This window comes from Hordeum vulgare, chromosome 2H, assembly GCF_904849725.1.
Source record: "Hordeum vulgare subsp. vulgare chromosome 2H, MorexV3_pseudomolecules_assembly, whole genome shotgun sequence".
NCBI classification, from domain to species: Eukaryota; Viridiplantae; Streptophyta; class Magnoliopsida; order Poales; family Poaceae; genus Hordeum; species Hordeum vulgare.
In genome coordinates this window covers 349,659,061-349,666,519 of record NC_058519.1, presented here as the reverse complement: position 1 = coordinate 349,666,519, position 7,459 = coordinate 349,659,061, and the positions used below count along the sequence as shown (strand labels likewise).

The 7,459-nt window shown below is 46.6% G+C and overlaps 1 pseudogene; it reads right to left on the bottom strand.

Annotated features, from left to right (window-relative positions):
- Positions 1-6,278: 6,278 nt before the first annotated feature.
- LOC123427192 lies at positions 6,279-6,849 on the bottom strand (annotated as a pseudogene).
- Positions 6,850-7,459: the final 610 nt, after the last annotated feature.

Here is a 7,459-nt window from a genome sequence, read left to right as displayed (position 1 = left end):
CAATGATTTACTGATACTTATGATCACATGCAACGGAAATATTTTCTCTACTAGCATGCAATATAACATATATTCAAAACATGGTCAAAGGGCTGCTTGCCTTGGTCAGCTAAGTATCTGGGGTCTTCGGGGTCTTCAAGTCCAACTCCTTCGTCACACGGGTTTTCTATCGTCATTTTAAATATAAAGCAATAAGTAGCTCACTCGAAAACAGATCACAAAGTCACTTTAAAAATGTTGTTTAATTCTGATAAATCCATATTGTTATTTTAAAAATATTTTTCTCTAGTTTTAGTGAAAGAAATTTTTTAAAATCCATTGAAGAGTAGCAAAACTATTCCAAATTATCCTTTTTAATTATTATAAAACAGATAAGTTCTTCTAAAAAATTGTCTAACGGTTCCATTAAATACTCCTCATTTAAAAAAAATAACAGTGGAAGAATCATAAATTTTCACTGGTTAAATCTTTTTATAAAAATCATTCAAAACCAGGTTTTAAATAAAAAAGAAAAAGGGCAACAACCCCGGCCTGGCTTGGCCTGGCATTGGGCCGGCCCATTGGCCAGCCAACCAGTCTGCCCAGGCACGCGCGCCGTGAGGTTTGAACCTGACGCGCGGCCCCCTACGGTCAGTGGCTACGGGAAGCGAGGGAGAGAGAGATGGGCCACCGAGAGATGGGGAACACCTGTCGGGGTCGTCTCCTACCTCTGGACAGAGAGGACGAGGAGCATGCTGGCGTGGCTACCGACGTCCTCAGACGCTAACAATGGCAGGAATGGGTCCAATTCGTCGTCGCCTACCTGCTGGTGGTCGAGTCGACGATGGGGGGGGCTCTGGTTCACTAACGATGAGGTGGCCACATCAGAGAGGTTTTGGGTGAGGGTGGAGGTGGCAGCTACGGGCACGGATTTGCTCGGGCGAGAGAGGGAAACTTCTTGGGGTCTTGGCGAGTGTGTAGGTGGTAGAGGGACACGAGAACCGATGTGTAGTCGGAAATCGACTGGAGCTCTGAGGCGGAGGGGCCTCGATCGGTCTCGAGCTCCGGGGCTCTATCTGCTCGAGGGGGTGGCTAGGGAGGTGATTTGGGTCTCGGTGAAGTGGAGTGAGGGGTTCTGGAGCAAAGGGGATGGGCTATAAATAGGCCCGCGACGGTGAGCCGACTCGGGTGCGCCGGTGATCCCATCGTGGTACGCATGGGGGTGCAGAGAGAGGCTAGGGTCAAAACCATGGTCTTGGGATGTGGTTTTGGACCTCCGGGACTCACTGCGAGACAGGGGAGAGAGGGGTGGCGCGCATGGGTGGCCGCGCTCCTCTGGCCTCTACTGGTGCGCACGGGCACGCGTCGCACCGGCTCTCAGCACGGGACAGGAGGGGCCCTGGGGGCTACGTGATGCACATGGGCTGTCGGGGGAGAGAAGAGACACCGCGGGAAGGCTTGAACTTGCCGTGGGAGGTCGCCCCCACCTCGGTTGCTCTCTGTAGCGTGCAAAGAGCGCAACTTTGGCATGCCATGGCATGCTGGCGCGCTCTGGGGTGCCTTGGACGTGTCTGGCGTGTCCTGGGCACTTCCTTGGAGATGCCTAGCCGTTTTAATCCCATGGGAACATCGGCTGGTCAAAGGAGGGAAGGGAAACAGGTGCTGTCAGCCTTGGGCTGAAGCTCAAATTGGAGATTTTGGATTTTCTACTCTGAACCAGAGAAGGGCCACTTGACTGGAGTTAGGCACTAATGTTAGGCACCTAATCTAGGAGTTTGAGAGAAAGGGATTGGGTTTAGCTGGGGTTAGGAGGGGGTTTTCCCAACTGTCAGAAGGTGCTCGACAGTGGTTTCGGGTGGTTGCACCCCATCACTGGCTATGCAACTTAACAGAACCAGGTTTGGTGCTAAAACATGAGGCTACACCAAGTTTGAGCTCCATTGGACAAGTTTAGATTTGTAAACTTGAAATCATCCCTAAATGACCAGATATGTTCCTTCCAACGGGAGTGTGGGCAAATCAAGTCCCACAAATCCCATTTTTGGCATGGAGTCCTCATTTGAGGTATTTGACACTCCTGCCAAGTTTCAACTCCATTGGATAAACTTTTCTATGTAGAGTTGCTCTAACTTCATTCTGGACAGAAGGGGTTTTGGAATTATTTGGTGACCTTAACCACCTTGGATCAAAGTGAAACTTTATGTGGGCACCAAATATGACTTAGGAAGGTCACTGAAATTTTCTAGGAATTTATTGAGAATATTGACTTCGGAAATATTTCAAAGGGTCAAAACAGACATAATAGGTTTTCAGGGTTTTAATCAAATGTTTATAATATAAATAGGGTTTGAAAATCTTATGTATGGAAAATATATGTATTCCAAATTTTGTCAGATTTTTCTAAGGAAGAAAAGTATTTTTTCCATATAGGAATATCATTTGTGGACTCAGAAATGGGCATGCAAATAAAATAGGAAAACAATTTATAAAATAATTATTTTATGGTTTTTGTGAATTAAAATGGTTGTAGAACCAAATCACCAACTTTGGATAAGAGCACTTCTTGCCATCAAATACTTGTAGTGCAACCCAAAGCAGGGTTTTGAAATGACCCGAATAAGAGAAAAGGGTTTTGAAAATAATAAGTTATGAGAAATATGGTTTTTGATATCACACAACCAAGCATACAAGCATACAATGACAACCATGGCACTCACATAATTGGTTTTGGAAAAGTTTTAATAAACTCAGGTTTTTGAATTACAGAAGAAGTGTAGTGAAAACAGGGTGTGACACTGGTGCAGCTTGTCTTGATGGTCTCCAGTTGTCGAGAAGGGTGAGAGAGAATAGAAGCAAAGAGGGGAGTGCCTAAGGGGTGTTATAGTGAAGTGCAATCAAGCGAGTGTCGAAAGCCAATTCAAACATCAATATAAGACAGGTGATATAATCGCGTACTCGCTACCTGAGGCAAAAGAGCGACTTATGTCAATGCACAATCAAAAAAACAACTAACACACAACATGGTCCCATCCAAACCATTTCATGGACTGTACTTTGCATAGGGGACTCTTGAATCATCCTGCCCTAGGGTTCTTAGACTCGACAGCAGTGCTTGCTTCGTGCTTCGGAGAGGAGTCCGCTCATTCTTCTGGGTCTTCTCATGGTGTTGCCATGTCTCTTGTTGTTGTTTACCGAGACGACTCGGGTTGAGCTAAAAAGAATTCTTGATGACTTCTCATCTGGTGAGCTGCCGACAAGGGTGGTTCCTCATGGTTGTCGTTGATAGGTTCTTCTGTTGTCTTTATAATCTTGCCATTGGCTTCTTGCCTTCCAAGGCATCGAGAGTTCCAAGTGGGCAACTTTTATGCAATGACATCAGCAAGGCATGATAGAATTTTGACCTGACAGTCACTTTGATCACAATACTGACACCTAGAGTGGGGGATGAAGAGAATTGTTTTCCTCCTCACTAAGGTGAGGCGGACCAAATGGTGAGGTTCTCAGCCACCGATGCTGGTCGACACAACCTTGATATTGACAGGGTCGCTCTATTAGCGATGCAGATGATGGTCATGCACATATTACGTCCTAATCATCATAGGTGAAGGTGGCATCACTGCGGAACAGTGTCGAGAGTATCGCCATCTTCTGGGTCTCGATGTCCTTATTCCTCATGGTGGTACTTATGTTGGTGTCGTCTGGTCGTAGTGTTGCCATCCTTGTCCTCCAAGTACGTGGGTGGTCTCTTGGAAAGGTTGCTTCCTTCCAAGTTATCCACGAGGATTTTAGTAATCCCTTGGACAGGCATAAAGGTGCTAGCGGCCATTTGCAAATTTTGAAAAAGCAGACGAGGAGTGTCAAGAGAATAGGAGTGGAAGTGCGAAGGAAAAAAACCTTGCTTCCTTTGAAAATTTAGGAGAGGTAAGAAAGACACACATTTTAAAAGTACTTTTGAAGGTCTGCAAATCAGTTTTGTCCTAACTAATGTCTGTGCTAACTAAGGGCTTCCTATAGTCAGGATGGCTCTGATACCAGCTCTGTGGGGACCTCGACTTACGAGTCATGATCGCCGGATGAACGTGCTCAGTGATCCCAGAGATCAATGCTCACTGAACACACAGAAACAGAACAATAGGAGTCTTACATCCATACATACCGTCTCATACAAATAGTGACCATTGTGGTCAAGTCTTACATAGATCGGGCATTGGAGGCTAATACAGCAAACTTGACCAATAGCGGAAATATTGGTCGAAAGCATGAACCCATGCCATCAGCCTTAATCTACATGCATTCTGACTCGTAAGTGTCATAGGTCATAGGAATGTCACCATGGTACTCTTCACCATCTCCTGCTCTCTTACCTGGTCAATGAAATAACCAGTGGAAAGCAAATGAGTACTTTGAATGTACTCGCAAATAGCCCATGATGCGGATTATGTAGTTGAGTGCAATATGAAGTATAATGCAGCCTTTGCGGAAAGCGGGTTTTTATTAATGCATAAACGTGGTCAAGTGTTTAGCGTCATGCATCACTAGGCAAATAGTAACCATAAGAATAGGTTACAGATAGCGACATAATTATTTTAAGAACTGAACACCTTATGTTCATCCTCCATATCAAGTCACCAAACTTGACCAAGTAATCACTTTCTCACATAACACCTTAATACACACGCACACTTGGTTTATGCGGAAACAACTAGACGTAGTTCAAGTAGCACCACCAAACTGTCCTTGACCGTGGACACGGCTATTCGAATAGTCTGACACTGTGCAGAGATTGTGCGTTGTACCCACGAGATCCGGGAAACTTCCATGTCATCCACGACTCGCGGTATATACATACCCAAGGTAAGTACCTGATCAATGCCTTTCCCCTGACGACACTATACAAAGAGTCCACTCGATTGGTACCCACCCACATGATGTACATCTTACGAGGACCAACTCTAGACCGTATCATCCGTGCGGGGACCAACGGTGTGCCCGGAACACGTAAAAATGGCATAGTCGTCCTACCTGGCACGACCCCATCACGAGAGTGACCACATAACTCCCACCACTAGTAATGCGGGCTCCTTACTATCACGACCAGAGTAATCAACACAGCCCCGCCCCATAAAGGGGTATCGTGGTCGCACATGTAAGGTTGGGACGATCGACAAATCTTAAATCTAATCCTGTTTCCGAAACCACTCACACAAAATCTTTTCGGTACACCACTTCTTTCTCAACTGGTCATCTAGCTCAACATCATCACCCTCTCACATTAGTGGCACCCGACGGGGTTTTCGTAAATCCTATGACATCACATTTGTGGTACCTTCACCATGCATATGCTCATCCTATGCGTAGCACTACTAACTACTTGTCAACTTTGCTTTAGCGTGACTCTCAAAGATGGTAAGGTCATGCTCAATGCAAGTGTTCCACTAGAGCCATCGGTATCACCATACAGGGGTGTACCGATTAACGATGACTAAATGCATTGGAATAAAGTATTCAACATGGCATGCATAAAAATTTTTCTCACACATGGTTAAAGGGCTGCTTGCCTTTCTCTAATAGGTCTTCGGGGTCTTCGAGGTCATCCGGTCGAAGTCCGAGTACTCCGTTTATTCCGTTAATTATCGTCGGAAACAACCACCGTAAGCCACACAACAAGAAGAAAAAAAGTACTCTAATAATAGAAATTTTATTTTTCTCGGACCTCTCTCGTCTTAAAACAAATACCTGAAGCTTGTTCTAGGAGATCTGGATCATCAAAGATTTTTGAATGGAGGAAAGGAGGAATAGGTGATCCTATAAGAAGTCCACAAAAAACATTCTGCTAAAAATGAGTGGAGGTGCTCATTTAACAGAGGATGAACTTAGAAACATTTAGGAAGTGGTTTCACTAGAATTGGAGTTGGTATGAATTTCGTATGGATTTTCTAATATGGAATAAACAGCAAAAAGGGCTATTTATTTGATGCGACAGAAACATTGCTGATAAAAATGTTCACCTATGCTAGGAAATTAGAGAATGATTTAATATGTCTCTGGAAATTGGAATCACTCCCTTTGGAGCTGATTTGAGTCTCCTAGGATTTTTGCAAGGTGGGGCTAGAAACATTGAAATGTGCATTTGAATATTAACACTACATAAAAGTTATTTGGAAAAATGTGCAAGGCACCTCCTTGGCTAGATCTTGATTTTTGGAACCTGTAGGAATTTGAATCATCAATTTTGGAGTAAAAATGAATCAGATATTGGTTTTTGAAGTTTTCGATAAAAGAAAAAGTAAAAAAGGGGGTTATACCATATAGTTAAACTGCGCGCAAAGCGCTAAATTGGCCTCGGTCTGGCCCATCTTGGCCTGGCTCGCGGTGGCGCAGTTAACGCAGAGAGCGCCTCCGGGATTTACGTCTCATGCACAGGGAGACGACCAAGAGGGCTCTCATCTCCATTTATGGCTGGCCCCGGGCACTTCACCGCTTATAGGCAGGCCCCGCCAGTCAGCTCCATCCCCAACCCCCCGCTTGAGCTGGGATCGAAGGGGAGACAGGACAGGGCATTGTCGGAGCTCGCCCTGGTGGCTCCGGTCGGCCCTGGCGATGCCACGGGCACCGGCGGACTCGAGAAAGGGGCCACACCGCCGTGGGGGGGCTGTCCTCGTCGGGGAGTGCCAGGTCGAGTGGCTCTTTGGCCACGGCGGACGCAACCATCGATGACCGTGGGCACGGCACCCTAGGCATGGAAAGAACGGGAGGAGGAGCGGAAGAGGAGTATGGAAACGCAGGGACGCCCCGGTGAGGCTCGCGGAGGAGAGAATAGGCCGAAGTGGCTGAATTTGATGGGGAACCGACAGGGGAGGTTCTAACCATGGGGGTGGATAGGGTGCATGGGAGGAGAAATTGGGGCGTATGGAGGTTTGCACCAGGGGTGTGATATAGGAGGGTGACGCATGGACTCGGGGGATGCTCTAAGTGGAGGGGCGATCGAGGGGAGTCCCGGATGCACCACAGGTGCTCTAAGCACGGCAAGAGCACGCGTGCCTGAGGGGGCTTGGCGGCTTCTAGGTGTCGGCGAGGGCTTGGACGGTCAAAGGGGAGTGCCCTGGCACTCTGGGACAAATTGCCACGTCTAAACATGGCCTGCAGGGTGAAGACAAGGTGCAGAGCACCATTATTGCATGTCAGGGAGGTGGTCACCACCCCAGTATGTGTCCATGGACACACCTTGGCCAAACCAAGGTGTCAAGCATGCAAGGCACACGTGGGAGGGGGCACTGGTGAAGTTTGAACTTGAATGGAGCAGATTAGGCTGGGTTTCAGCTCTATTTAAGTTTGCAACAACGAACATGGGGCCAGCAAAAAGCGTTTGCACTGGGAGGAAACTGAGATGAGACCTTGTCTAGGAATATTTGGTATGGAAGGACTACATTAATGCAAAGTTTCAGATCAAGAGGAGGTGTCTAGCTAGCAGTTGTAGTTC